The sequence below is a fragment of the Tupaia chinensis genome, unplaced genomic scaffold, assembly GCF_000334495.1.
Source record: "Tupaia chinensis unplaced genomic scaffold, TupChi_1.0 Scaffold000225_1, whole genome shotgun sequence".
Taxonomy (NCBI): Eukaryota; Metazoa; Chordata; class Mammalia; order Scandentia; family Tupaiidae; genus Tupaia; species Tupaia belangeri.
In genome coordinates this window covers 91,770-107,523 of record NW_006159700.1, presented here as the reverse complement: position 1 = coordinate 107,523, position 15,754 = coordinate 91,770, and the positions used below count along the sequence as shown (strand labels likewise).

Sequence of the window (15,754 nt, the reverse complement as noted above, 5' to 3'; positions counted from 1 at the left end):
AAAAAAAAAAAAAAAGAAAAAAAATAGATTTCTAAAAGTCATTGACTAGAAGAAAAGCATGCTTGGTTGAGTAGTTTAAGTCTAAGAAAGAAGGGTATTGTGATATAGAAATTTTGATTATAACCAGTGGAAATTTAAATTAGTTTTCTAAAATTTAACTAATGGGCTAGCTGGTGGCACAGTGGTTAAGGCAGATATATCCTACATGGCTGACTTTGCAATTTAAGTTCCAGACCCAACAGTTCAAAAAAAAAAAAAAAAAAAAAAACGCACTGGTCATATGTTTGTGCATAGCCAAAGTCCCAAAAGGAGAGTGGAAAAGGGTTTGTAGTGTGGCCTCCCCCTGAACTTCCCTCCCTGAGGGGCATAATTGCTCATGTTCCCTCTCTCTGTCTCTCTCTCTGTCTCTCTCCAGTGAGCACATGTGCTTTATGGAAAAGACATCTAAAAAGAAAATAAAAAAATATAATACAATTCAGCCAATAGTCAACATAGCCAACTGTCTACAAAAACGCTACTTTGTGATATTTTAACTTGTTCACTTCAAAGGATGCCAATTTAAAATATTTGTCTTTTCCTTCTAAAAGCTTTAATGGAAAGGATTGAGTGTTTTTATTCCATGTTATTTCCTAAGTGAAAAGACTCATGTGTTAATCATAAAAGTTTAACTAAACTTACTATATGTAGGAATCCCAAAAATAGGAGTTAAAATGAGTATAGAATGAGCACATTTAAAAGGAGAAGATTTCTGGCTGTTATTGAATTATATTGTTTTAATAGTTCTTTCCTTCCTTCCTTCCTTCCTTCCTTCCTTCCTTCCTTCCTTCCTTCCTTCTTTCTTTCTTTCTTTGTTTCTTTCTCTTTCTTTCTTTCTTTCTTCTTTCTTTTTTTCTTGTTTTCTCTTTGTTGACCCACTTTATATTTAAAACAGACCTTTATCTCTCCCTTGGACTGCTGTAATAGCCTGCTTACTGATTTTGCAGTAAGTTTCCCAACTCTAATGTACATCCTTAATATTTTCATCAAAAGACTTTTAAAATACAAATGGCTGTACCTTTTTCCTTTGGAAACTTGAGTTATTCCCTATAACCAATACTTATTTATTTTTAAATTTGTTTTTTAAGTACAAAAAATGAAAGTGCTCAGGCAGAAAAGAGAAGTTGACTTTTCAGGAGGCTAAGAAGGATCGGCTGTATTCACATGAAGCTGAACTTAGGGTCTCTCAAAAACACCAACCAAGTGCTCAGATTTTATCATTTTAATTTTAGAGAAAACAGGTTATATATATATATATGCACAGATACATATCCCACTGCAAGAATAACAACAAAAGGGCCACTCCATAGAAAGTTATTATAGTCTACATATTTGTTGAAGTAATCTGTTCTAGAGACACGTTATGTTGGGAATCTTCATACATTATATCATTTTTTTGGTCCATGGGAGCAACCATTGAGAAAGTATAGTTAAACATGATGTGATATAAAATATAGCTATTCATTAGACATTATTGACTAAATACTATGGTAAAACTGGATTTCAAAACAGGAACAATTTTCTTACCTATGAATGGCATTTAATTTTTGATTCTGTGAGCATACATTAGTAAGTAGAAAAAAAATTAATTATTATTTTGTACATAAGAAAAAATGACTTTTGTTAACATTTGTAGCGTACAAAATGTATACATCATGCTTTATAAAAAATAACTAGGGTGTCAAAGAACCATCAGAAATATATAATATCAACTTGAAGCACATTACCTTTTTTTTTCAATTGAGACCACATGAAAGCAACATGTATTAAAATAAACAGTAGGATACAACCATCATATGAAGAGAACTGCATAAAAGTAGAAGTTTATATATTTAAGATTTGATAAAATCAAAATAATTTAGTTTTAGAGTAGTATATTAATATGGGTGAATGTGTACTGTATTGTGGTTCTCTGCCAGTCCTTTATTTTATTCCTATTTTTAAACGAACTTTTAAAAAATTGCTTTCTTTATTTCTTCCATAGTGAAGAGACAGAGAGAGAGACAAAGTCAGAGAGATCCAGCAGGACCTTGGTACTATGAAGCACTCCTAGTTTCAACCGGTCCCTGATCATGGACATATGGGCATGTCCAACATATACAGGGAGGTCTCCAGACATGAACCTGGAACCTTCTCATGCAAGTCAACTTGTGGAACCTTGTGTTTCACTGTTGTGTCACCATCCAACCCCTTTTTATTCCTATGTTTTAAAATTACTATGCTTCCGGGAACCAGCAGTTAGCGTAATGGCTATGTCACTGGACTCCCACGTAGTCGACCGCGGTTCAGGTCCTGGACCCGATGGCTTAAAACTCACACGGGGTGCGTGTGAGTGCGTGCCCAAGATCCCGAGAGGAGAATGGAGGAGAAGGGATTATGGCGTGACCATCCCCCCTGGGGAGTGATTTCTCGTTTTCTGTCTCTATGTCTCTGTCTGGCGAGTGCACACGCCCTATAGCAAAAACCTCTCCAAAAAATAAAAAATAAAATGAAATAAAATTACTATGCTTCCTTGTATTACAAACATGAATAACATCAACTATAACAAATCAGCATATTTCAACCTTGCTTATGAGAGGAAAATGGATGAACTTAGTGCTACGACATTGAAAATGCCGATTTAGCAATCCAAGGGTTATTTCCATGTTCACAATATCTGTTTTTCTCTTACTAGGAAAGAACAAATAAACACCTTACAGGGGAAGAGATGTACAGACGGAGGTGGACAGCAGCATCTTAACTCTTAAATTAGCTCTTCACAGCTTAGTTCCCAGATGTTTGTTTCTCCTGCACCCTGCTATCTTGAGGAGAGTTTGCCATTGTCTATCAATGAGTCATATACTGCCTTCTCAAATTTGGAGAAAATGCAAAGCTACAGTTGGATGTAGTCTGAGTCACTGACAGGCAATGGAAATCTCCAAGATGATGCACTCAGAGCTATTTTGCATTTGGAAGAAAATTGATCACTATTTATTTTTGCTGACAATGTCTTTAAAACATGTTTTGTTGTCAACCATTAAATTTGGCCATCAAAAACAGGTATCCCATTCAAAATGATAAAAATGTTTTAAAAACAAGTGTCCTTTTCCTTTCTGGCCTCTTACTGACTTTTACTGCTAACCTTCATTTTTTTTTCCTAACTGTATATTCTGAATATCATTTTTTACCTGCAAGGTGCTGTATTTTAGGCTTGACAAGCTTTTCACTGAATCTATGTATTCCTGGCAGGTGGAACAAGTCCTTCTCACTATATTGAGTCACCCTTATCAGATTTCCAAACAGCCTCTTCACAAGATGTCATCATGAGAACTGCTCTTCAGCCTGTGACACCAAAGCAAAGCCAGAACAGAGCATCTTTAAGACCTGCACCATGTTAACATGCAAATCATTGCAAAATTCAGTTTTCCAATCACAAAATAAAGAGCAGATACTATATGTGTAGGTCTTGCTATAGTAATGAATATGAAGGGAATAACTAAATAATGCAATGGTATGAAACAGTACCGTTTGTCATAAAGCAAAAATGTACAAACAAAAATACATTTAGCCTACAGTGATTGCTGTTATCTAAATTGAAGACATTTGGATTTCCAGAAAATACATATGAATGGCTAGCAAGCAGCCTGGTGGTTAAGGCACTGGATTCCCACATGGCAAACCATGGTTTGAGTTCTAGACCTGTTGACTTGCTTTCTCACCTTCTCTTTCTCTCTGCATGTCTCTCTGTCTCTCTCTGGTGAGCACATGTGCCCAGTAGCAAATTTAAAAAAGAATAAATAAAATTAAATAATTCTTTGAAACGATTATAAAAATTGCATATAAAATTGCTAAACTTTTAGCCAGGTTGGAAAAAAAAATGAGCATGGGATAACATGTAACAAAGAAATATAATAGCTATCCTTCAGTTATTTGAAGGGCATCTACATAATAAAAGGTGAAGATGTACAATGTATCATTTAAAGGAAACAGCTAAAACCATTGGACATCATTCATAAGCAGACCAAGTTCCACAGAATGTAAATATTTTATTTGATGAAAGAATGTGATATTCCAGGGGTAATGAACTTCCTAACATTTGACTAAGGAATTTGCTGTTCCCCTGTCCTAAATACCTTGTAGAAATTACCAGAATATATATTTCTTGAAAGTAGAAGTTTTTTTTTTTTTTTTTTGGAGAGATTTTCACTGTAGGGCGCGTGCGCTTGCCAGACAGAGAGAGAGACACAGAGACAGAAAGCAAGAAATCACCCCCCAGGGTGGTCACGCCACAATCCCTTCTCCTCCATTCTCCTCTCGGGATCTTGGGCACGCACTCACACGCACCCGGCGTGAGTTTTAAGCCACCGGGTCCGGGACACAAACCGCGGTCGACTACGTGGGAGTCCAGCGACATAGCCATTACACTAACTGCTGGTTCCTGAAAGTAGAAGTTTTTTAATTTGTTTGTTTATTAATGTATTTTTCCCTGTGCCTAGGACAATACCTGCCCCGTGGTTTGCACACCATTTGCCCCATAATGGCTTAAAAGAATTAAGAAACTTTTAAGGTTTGATATAAAATAATTCAGATTGGTCTAAATGGTGGTATGGTGGTTAAAGTGGCTAGATCACACCTGGTCATATTGGTTCATGTCCTGGACCTGGTGACTTAAAAAACACACTTGGCACTTGTGTGTGCATGCCTAAAATCCTGAAAGAAAAATGGAGGAGAAAAGTGTGCAGTGTAGCCATCCCCCTTGGGCAAGTGCTCTCTCTCTCTCTGTCTTTATTTGTCTCTGACAAGTGTATGTGCCCTTTAACAAATGTTTTTTTAAAAAGCAAAAAACAAAAAACAAAACAGACTTCCCCGAGGAATTTCCTTCATGTTCAACATCTTTGTTTATAAAAATATAGAAAACTAAACTAATTTTAATAGTAATATAAAGCCACCAGCCTGTGATGTGGTAGTTAATGCGGCTTTATTCTACACAGCCTATAGAACTGACAGCGTGAAAATAACTATGCGTGTGTGTACAAAGGCCTGAAATCCCAAAAGGAGGTAGGGATGGAGGAGAACAGATTGCAGTGTGGTCACCTCGCATGGGGATTTCTCTCAGTGGACAGATTGCAGTGTGGTCACCTCGCATGGGGATTGCTCTCACTTTCTGTTTTTCTCACTATCTCTGGTGAGTGCACGCACCCTGTGGCCAATTAAAAAAATACTTTAAAAATAATCAATAGACTTAAATACATAAAGGGCTTTATTTGTTTTAATGATAGCCAAAGTTGTCTTCTTTTTTCATTTTATTTTTTTGAATATACCAATAGCTGTGTGGTCACCTCGCATGGGGATTGCTCTCACTTTCTGTTTTTCTCACTATCTCTGGTGAGTGCACGCACCCTGTGGCCAATTAAAAAAATACTTTAAAAATAATCAATAGACTTAAATACATAAAGGGCTTTATTTGTTTTAATGATAGCCAAAGTTGTCTTCTTTTTTCATTTTATTTTTTTGAATATACCAATAGCTAAAAGTGAATTGTAAATAAAATTGAAGTTGGAAGTTCTGATTAGTTTGGACGATCACTAATTTGGCATCCCTAATTCAATGTACCATGTGAAAACCAAATGTAAACCTAGACAATGATTTACAACAAAATTCTCTAACAAATTGGCGCTAGGGAAATGGTGTTAGCTAGCTCTCACTGTGTAGCAAAGTACTGCAAATACTTAGCAACATAAAACAAACAAAAAAAGTGTATTATATTACTCAATTTCTGAGGGCAAAGAATCTACGAGCAGCCTTAGACAGACGGTTTTGACTCACTGGGGTGCACTCAAGTTTTCAAGTGGGACTGTGGCCAGCTCTAGGCTCAACTGGGCTAGAAAATTTGTTTCTAATCTCATTTCTAAGGGTGTTAGCAGACCTCAGTTTATTAGGGCTATGCTGCCTGTTGGCCAGAGGCTAGGGGAAGTTTCTCCCTGCATGAATTTTTCACAATGGAAGAGACAGGTAGAAAAGAGGGAGAGCACATGACAGAGAAAAACTCAGATGACTGCAGTTTTATAACTTAATCCCTGAAGTAGAATACTGTTTCTTACAACCTATGTTAGTATCATACAAACCATCCCTAGTTCAGTGGGCCTGCATAAAAGTGTGACCAGCAGGAAGCAGAGGTCACTGGGGACCATCTTGAAGGTTGCCTTTAACAAAAATTATTTAATCTATAATGTGTTAATTGCTTCCAAATACATCCAAACTAAAGTTAAGAATATGGATGTCAATGATGGGGAGGGGAATATCAAAATATATTTTCTAGGTTACCTGTGTAAAATAAATCAAATCCTAGAGGTTACATACATAAAATTTTTTTCTATTTTGCTTTAGCAGAATTTTATTTTTTTATGTCTAAAGAGGCACAAAAGAGATGGCCCTTTTTAAATTTTGTGTATGCATTCTTTGAAAGTAACAAAATTTGAAATAATTACTACCAACTCTCAGGAATACCAAAACAACACCTTTCAAAACAATTGTAAAAATAGACCTGTCTTGGATCCTCATCGAAGGGTCAAAGTAGTCAAAATAACTGGAGGACTAGAGGGCTGATTCTTGAGCTATTTCTCCTATAATGAATACATGTAGTATTAAAATATCACCCTCATGATTATTAATGTCATCAAGCTAGAGAGAGAATGTTCTTTTAGCTCTGGGTCAAAGGCAAGATTTGATTCAGTTTCTATTATCATTGGCAATTTTTCTAGAAATATATATTCTCTTCAAGTGTAATATCCTTGGGAATAATAGCCACAGAACAAAATGCTGGGTTTGTAAAACATTTTGAGCTCTGTGGGGAATAAAAGTTGCAAGGAAAGTACAAAGTATTATTAGCATCAGATTCACAATTCATCCCAATTCTCTCGCAGAATCCTTTCTTCTACCATAGGGGAGGAATGTTCCAATAAAGAAGAGATGGGGCCCCAGCTGTCAAATCAAGACTGTATCCTGGGGATGAAACCTCTCCTGGGCACCTAGGAGCCCAGGGATCCTTTACCTTTCAGGATTCTTAGCTTTTGAAAACAAAAATAGTCTCTGACACATTTAAGTTGAAAAAAGAATTTACTCAAGAAAACTGAGTAGCTCAGATAATCCCTAGGAGATCTGGAAAACTAAACTTGGAAGATATTCAGCTAGTAATAATTCCCAACTAAAGAAGACAGGCACTATCATAGTGTTAGCTCAACCTTTGGCATATATTGTAGTAATTGAAGACGATAGTCTTATACATTTAAGCAGGTAAAATGAGCTATAGATTCATTATTCTATATATCCTAACAGATACATATTAATAGGCAATGACTATTGATTTAGGCATCAGTACTAGAATTGTTTTTAAAAAATTCCAAGTTCTTGCCCACATAAGATTTATATTGTAGTAAATTTCATCAGTTAAAGTCATACTTACACTGTTTTTATCAATTAAAATTTCAACTATATGCTCCTCAATAGTTTTAGTGTGCTCCTTTCCTTATACCCCAGCTCCAGTGGGGTTCCTGGAAATTGTGGAAGTTAGATCTGTATATGGACTTTGTCACATGATCCCGTAACACCAGACACAGTTTAAGAGCACTCAAAAAAGCTCTTCTTAATAAAATAAGAAAACCTTAATTGCACAGTTTTCTAAACGTTGTTTTACGGTATTAAAAAAGTAATTAATCAGGACCAGCAGTTAGCGTAATGGCTATGTCGCTGAACTCCCATGTAGCTGACCGCAGTTCAAGTCCTGGACCTGGTGGCTTAAACTCACGCCGGGCGTGTGAGAGGAGAATGGAGGAGAAGGGATTGCAGTGTGGCCATCCTCCCTGGGGGGTGACTTCTCACTTTCTGTCTCTCGGTCTCTCTCTGTCTTTCTGGCGATCACAGGCGCCCTATAGCAAAAACCCCTCCAAAAAAAAAAAAAAGTAATTAATCCTAATGTTTATTTTTTTATTTTTTTATTTTATTATTATTTTTTTTTTTTGGAGAGATTTTCACTGTAGGGCGCGTGCCGCAATCCCTTCTCCTCCATTCTCCTCTCGGGATCTTGGGCACGCACGCACACGCACCCGGCGTGAGTTTTAAGCCACCGGGTCCGGGACACGAACCGCGGTCGACTATGTGGGAGTCCAGCGACATAGCCATTACACTAACTGCTGGTTCCCTCCAAATGTTATTTTTAGCCATTACATGGAAGAGACATTTCTTGACCACTGAGTTGTTCAGTGGTGATGGAGAGTTCTGTGATGCCCACAGGAGGGCGTCCCAGAGTCACAGCCTGGTGCTCCCTGTGCAAACTGGTCATAAGCATTCATGCAAATGATAAGGATTGGTTGAAACTGGGGGTGGATTACTGTATGGGGACCTTTTGGGGGGTGCTTCTGCCTCGGTCTCTCTGTATGATGGATAGGATGAGTGTGTAAACTTAAAACCTGTGTTTCTGTAATTGTGAATGTCACTATTCTGTGGAATACACATATAGCCAATAGTTCAGTAGACTCTACTTTTTCTATTAACGAATGAAACATTCTCCTATATAAGGGAGTATCCTATATAAGGGAGAATCCAACCTAATAGTTCTAGTAGATCCCTTTGAAATTACATAACTAGTCTTGCACACATTAAAGAGTGATGCACAATTCTTTTCTTTTCACTTTTATTTACTTTGACTTGAAGTCAGTTGGAATAAGATGATTAAAGCTCTCTTGGAAAACTAGGAACTAGGGGAAGAAGTATGCAAAGGCTCTTAGCTTGGAAGAGAAATTTTATTATATTTGACTCATGATTTTCTTATAGTAGGTGCAAATAGGATGTTATTTTTCACAATGTATAATCTATTTTTGAAGGATAATTGTTTAGCAAGTCACTAAATTCAAAGACATATGGATGGCATAGGAGGCTGAGAGCTAAGTTACTTTAGCACTAAAAAAAAGTCACAAGTAAATAATTGCATTTATCTAAACTAGAAGGATTAGAAAGTGATTTTTTAAAAATTATTTTATTTAATTTCATTTATTCATGTTAATTTGAACAGAAAGGGACATAGTGAGACAGAGAGAAAGGGAAAGTGATAAAGCAAACTGTCAGGTCTGGGACTCGAACCATGCTCAGCTATGTGGGAGGCCAGCACCCTTAACCACCACACCATCTGATGGCTCACAGAGTCATTTTGTAAGGCACACTATATCTTGACCTAGAACTGTATCATGGGAGAAAAGAATTGAGAAACACTGCAAAACTTAGTGGTATGTAATTTTTAAAAAAATTCCATTGAATTTTACCATCGTATCTTCTCAGCCTCCCTTATCTTTGCCTTTCCATCTTGTTTCTTGTGGGGGGGGGATGTTGGTGCTCTTAGCAATATTCAGCCTCTTGTGCATCACCTTTCCTTTACTCAAGGACGAATATTCAGCATTGGTTCTGACTCTTGTATTATTACAAAATATGCTGTAATCTCTCCAGTAACAATAAGCATACCACATACTTTTTCGAAGCTTCATTTTCCCTTCTGCTACCAGTACATTTCTCTACTTTCCTTTATTGCACAACTCATCAAAAATTGTTTGCAAGTTGTCTCCTGCAGTTTTCTCTTGAGCTTACACTAACATTTCTTTTTGCCCTCCATTTAATTCCATTAAAACTACTCATTTCAAGTAAACCAATAGAGTCTATATTACTAAATCCAATAAGCAATACTCAGTTCTTATCTGTCTTAAGCGTAGCACTAGATGAAGGTGATTTTTTTGAAATACTTCTTTCCCTTCCTTCCCACTACTCCTGCTGGTTCACTTCCTCCCTCTATTGGCTACTCATCTCCCTGAGCTTAGATGGTAGGCAGACCTGGCACAGCTTTCTTCTTCATTTCACTCACGTCTTAGGTGACTTTGTACAGTCCTTTGGCTTTAAAACTATCTATTTGCTGATGCCTCCCAAATCCATCTTTCACTTAACCTAGACATTTGTCTTAAATTTCAGTTCATTTGTCTACTTCATAGTCTTGAATGTTTTCACTTTTTCAAGTCCATTAGAAATATAAAAGATATACCAACATCAAAAGCAACTTTCAATCTTCCTTTCTAAGCCTCCTCCCACAGTCTTCTTCACCTCAGCTATGGTAACTGCATCCTTCTTGGGCCAAAATCTTTTTGAGTGATCATTTAATTCTTTTTGACACACACATCTGATGCATCAGCAAATCCTTTTGATGTTGCCTTCCAAATTTAAGTATAGCCAGAAACTGACAACTTCTTACCACCTTCAGGGCTATCCACCCTGGCCCATGCTATTACTGTCTCTCACTTGAATTGTTGCTAGAGTCCAAAAGTGATCTCCCTGCTACATCCTTGTCACTTTCACCCACAATTTATTCTCCACATACCAGCCAGAGCTATCCTACAACAATGTATGCAAGATCATGTTCCTTTTCTGACAGAACAGTCTGTCTGATTCAGAGTAGAAGACCAAGCTGTTGTAACTACTGGCAAACCCACATTTCAGTGGTTCTTGACATAGGCTGCATATAAAAATCAATTTGGGAACTTCTGAAAGATACCAGTAACATGGGGCTAGCTGGTTGTGCAGCAAACACGATGTTCTGTGAGGCCATCCCACAAAGGGAAGTTTCCAGTTTCAGTCTGGAGACCTCCCTGAGTATACCAGGTACATGCTCATCCATAACCTAGGAGTGCCTGAAGGCTGAAGATGAATCAGGACCCCACTGGAGTGATTTCCCTCTCATTCCTTCTCTTTTGCTAAAAGAAGAGCTAAATAGAATGAACATAATAAAAAAATATACCAATATCAAGGTCTCATACTTAGCCACTCTTTTTTTTTTTTCTTTGAGAGGATTTTGCTATAGGGCACACACACTTGCCAGAAAGACAGAGAGAGAGAGAGACAGAGAGACAAAAAGCAAGAAATCCTGTCCCCCGTGAATTTAAGCCACTGGGTCTGGGACTTGAACAGTGGTCAACTACATGGGAGTCCAGTGTAGCCATTACGGCAACTGCTGATCCCACCTTTCTAATTTTTAGAAGTCATATCTGGAGGCCAGCAGATGGTGTGGTGGTTAAAGGCACTGGATTCCCACATGGGTGACTGCAGTTTGAGTCCCAGAACTGGCAGCTTGCTTTCTCGCTTTCCCTTTCTCTCTCTCTGTTTCTCTCTGGTCAAATTTTAAAATAACAATAAAAAATGGAATTGAATTAAAAATTGTATTGAAAAAAGTCATGTATGGGCTCTGGGTATTGACATTTTAAACAAATTTTAGATAACTAAACACACAGTGAGTTAACAATAAGGGGTAGCCTGAATTGAGAACAATTGTACCTTATTATCAGATCCCACTATTTTTTTGAACTATCTTATTTTTCTTTTTCTCCTAGTTCATTGTGTTTTGGTCTCATTTGGTTTCTTTGATATTTGTAAAACATATCAAACATTTGTCCACTTCAGAGCCTTTTCCTCTGCTTAAAGTTTTCTCATAACATTATTACATTCTAAAATAGAATGTGTTTGGCTTGTGTTTATTTTCTGTCACAATTTAGTAGAACATCAACTCCAGGAGGGCTGAAATTGTTTTTCTGCTTTGTTACTGTGATACACTTAGTCCCTAGAATAGGTTTTTGCTTATAATTGGCTCTCATTAAATACTTGTTGAATATAAGGGATATTTAAATTTTTTGTAACCAATGTAAACATGTGAAATACATAAGGCTTTTTTAAAATTTTTTTGAGAAATGTGGATTTAGGGAAATAAGGATAGAATTGTTCTATGTTTGATATACTAATTTGAACCACCAGGTAAATATCAATGTGAAACTATTTGTCACAAAAGTGAAAATATGGTTTTACAGTTCATGAGGGAAGCCAGGCATGATTGTTTTAGTGGTTTAACTTTGTTAAGATTTGATGGCTGAGTCCATGGGGAGTGGATTAGAGTTCCAATGGAGAGCGGTTAGAGGGGAAAGAGTATTTGATTTAGGAAATACACATTTAGGAAATAAAACAGTATTCATATAAAGTGAAGAGAAAGAATCAGTGAAAGAGACAGGTGTTAGGGAGGTACTCCTGGAAGTCCATTAAAATAAAAGAGCTTTTTTTCAGGAAATGACTCTCTACTCCCTGATTATAACTCCTTTGTTTCTTTCCTTGGCCCTTCCACTTTCTCATGATCATTGAGTAAAGATCCCAGGGATGATCTGCACAGGTATTACTCTTTGCTTTTTCAGGATATAGTATGAGATAATGAAGTTATTAGAGACTCACAGCTTAGCCTCAACTTCTCTGGGTTAATAAGGAGTAATAAATCTCTCCTTTGTGTTAGGCAAAGTATGGGACTGTACCATGTGAATTTAGCCTATACTTCAAGTTCTTGTGCAGTAATAATACTATTTTGTATTCACAATAAAGTTCAGCAGAGAAGCATCTGCAGAGACTTTACAGCACCCTCAGCAGCAGGGAAATGTGGAGTGGAAGGTGCTAAAACTGTAATTAGAACCAGGCATCTGTCTCCCATCTCCTACAGAGCAGCTACTAATCAATGTGATCACTCACTTCGAGTAGGAGAGTGCTTGCCCATGGCTCTGCTGGACCCTTTCCCAGCCACTAGCAGACTGGATACTGGTGAAAAGTGCCCTTGGCTCTGGAGAGAGAGAGAAGGAAGCATTAGTGCTTAGGAAATGTAGCAGTTTTAAAAAGGTGTTTGGTAGGGAATGTGTTAATTTACATTTCCCATCAATCACATATTTCTAGAACAATCTGGAGGCCAATTATTACTAAAGTATAGCTCACTCTGAAGCATTTGCACACTGATTATCTACAACTTTTTGGATTTCCTGTCCCATATGTTTACTTGCCCATAGGATATTTTGCTCTCATTTGGCAGGTTTACCAGGAAATTTTTTTTAAATTAATGCAATTATATCAATTTTCTATTATTACAAGGTCTAACTTGAGCAGCATTTTCCAATGTATGATCTATAGAATTCTTCTCTAAAAATATCCTTTAAAAAAGGTTCTTTAGTTCAATACGTTGGATAAATGCTGCATATAATATCCCACTTTTAGAAATTCGCAGTACACACTGGGGTATTAAAGGCTCCTAACTCTCTAGCAATAAAGAAAGTGGTTTAAATCCTGTTGAATTTAACATTCCTCAAACTTATTTCTTTAGAGAGTTTTCATTTTCTTTTTTTTTTAAAGACATAAAACAGAATTAATGTTCCAAAGAAAAGACCTTAATGAAAGCTAGATTAAATATTTTTATCATTGACGTTTAAATTACACCTAAAAGGAAGTCTAGAGATTTCCTGAGAATTTCTCCTTCTCCGTTCTTTATTACCAATGATAACTACATGTTATGTAATCATTTGAGATAAGTGGGCCAGGATTCTAGCTCATTATTATTCTTAAAAGAATAAAAATAAAAACTTAAACCTTTAATCATACTGGGGAGTCAATATGAAAATGGACTCTTCTCACATGAAATTTAGCCGTGGTAGACCCAGAACTGGTGCATAGTCCACGTCCTGCCTCCGTTCCTATGCCTGAGTAGTCTATGTGTAGACGGAGATAGACTATTCCTCTTTTAACTCCTCACAGTGGAGGATATCTAGGTGCTGGTGATATTTAGCATAGTTACCTAAGAAGCTGAAAGAGTCACTAACAGGTGCTGTAGATTATGTGTATGTAGCGGTTTAAGAGGCAGAAATGAGGGATGTAGCATATCACCAACTTCTAAAAAGTATGAGTAACTACAGTAAGAAAGACAAAAGAAAAGAACAATAAAACGGGCTAACAAAAGAGGTGGTTGAAAAGCTATGCTAAATTATCACTAAACCATTATTACATACATTGCAGCGCATGTTAGAATGCTACATGAGAAAATTGTTAGGCTTTCCTGAAATACAAAACCACATGGCTCAAGATAGAATGCATAATATGAAAGGTTAGAAAACCTGGGGAGACCAGAATAAATACATAGGTACTACATTGAGAGGGCCAGATTTAAAAAAAAAAGAAAAAAGTCATCAAATAATTTTTGAAAATGTAATTTATAGTTAAAAAACTCACTGATAAAAATATATAACCTTGGAATCAGCAGTTTAGCATAATGGCTATGTCACTGGACTCCCATGTAGTTGACCATGGTTTGAGTCCTGGACTGGGTGGCTTAAACTCATGCTGGGTGCATGTCATGCATGCCCAAGATCCCAAGAAGAGAACGGAGGAGAAGGGATTGCAATGTGGCCATCCCCCCAGGGGGTGATTTCTCACTTTCTGTCTCTCTGTTCTCTCTCTCTCTTTCTGGTGAGCACATGTGCCCTATAGCTAAAACCTGTCAAACACACACACACACACACACACACACACATATATATATATAACCTTTCCTTTTTTCACTAGAAAGATTGTAATTTACAGAAATATTCTTTGGTTTAGAACCACTGAGGAGGTGGATGAATGACAGAAGGAGATCTCATTCTTATTACCTGTTCTTTAGATGACCTGGTGGAGTAAAATATCCTAGATATGGTTTAATACTTTGGAATGTGAATGTGGTGGTGGTGGGAATCCTGGGGGAAGAGAATGAGCTGGGAAAGAGAAAAACATTTTAAAGTTTGTGATGACTAAAAGAATAACATATGCTTATAAATACAATTATCTTTGTAATATGTTGTGCAACTCTTCTCAAGGTATTTAAGAGCTCTTTAGAAAACAAATATTACTTTCAATGCTTGCTTTCTGCATTCACATATGCTCTTCTATTTAATGGGAGAAATAAGATCTAGAGACATTTGGTTTCCACTTAAATATGAAACAACAGGAAGTAGACTGAGGGACGACCTTTAAACAGCTTAAGACTTAAAGAGTAGTGAAAAATAAGGATTGATGTTTTGGTGCAAAAAATGTCCACATAAAAAGTTATTAAAAAGAAAAGAAGGCAGCCGCCATGTTCCTCTCCACGGTCTCCTTTGCCAAGAGCAAGTCAAAAAACCATTCTGGTGAAAATGGTAAGCCAAGCTGGGACAGGTTATTCCTTCAACACCAAGAGACACCGACTCTGGGAGAAACTGACTGTTCTGCACTATGATCCTGTTGATTTTTGCTATAAGGTGCATGTGTTCTCTGGACAGACAGACAAAAAGAGACAGAGAGACAGAAATCACTTCCCAGGGGAATGGTCATGTTGCAATCCCTTCTCCATTCTCCTCCGGGATTTTGGGCATGCACGTACAAGCACCAGCTGAACAGAAAAGTCCTCTTCATGGAACAGAGAAAAATACGCTCCCTCTGAACAATGGGTGGAAAATGAAATTAATTTATAAATGAGAAGACCAAGGGTGGGGATATTGATTCAGAGATCCTGCAGCGTGTAATGAAAGCAGAGGAAATGGCATGGAATAACTGCCTCCTGTGATTCGAAGACCATTGTGAAGGAAAACAATGCAGTGAAAGAAAGTTCTTCATATTAGGACAGATATCATTGCTTCACATTTATTTATGTTTCTGGATATTTTTATAGCCCTTAATAAAAAGTTAAAATAGCCCCCCCCCAAAAAAAAAGAAAAGAAAAAAGAAGCTAAGTTATCTGCATCTATCTTCTTAATAAATACTAATATATGTCTGCATGCCAAATGTATGTATCTTAATTCATATTTATTCAAGAAAGTTTATATAAGGTCTATTCCATATTTGTTTTTCA

At 36.9% G+C, this 15,754-nt stretch overlaps 1 long non-coding RNA gene and 1 pseudogene across 1 annotated transcript in view; one reads left to right on the top strand and one right to left on the bottom strand.

The window, feature by feature from the left end:
• Window positions 1-12,685, bottom strand: part of LOC114007726 (uncharacterized) — a 29,376-nt gene extending 16,691 nt beyond the window's left edge. Inside the window, exons 1-2 of the long non-coding RNA XR_003549308.1 lie at window positions 12,604-12,685; window positions 3,204-3,357 (exon numbers count right to left, since the gene is read on the bottom strand). This is a non-coding gene — a long non-coding RNA (uncharacterized LOC114007726). The remainder of the gene's footprint in view (window positions 1-3,203; window positions 3,358-12,603) is intronic.
• Window positions 12,686-15,001: 2,316 nt separating this feature from the next.
• LOC102470959 (39S ribosomal protein L33, mitochondrial-like) lies at window positions 15,002-15,346 on the top strand (annotated as a pseudogene).
• The last annotated feature ends 408 nt before the right edge of the window (window positions 15,347-15,754 follow it).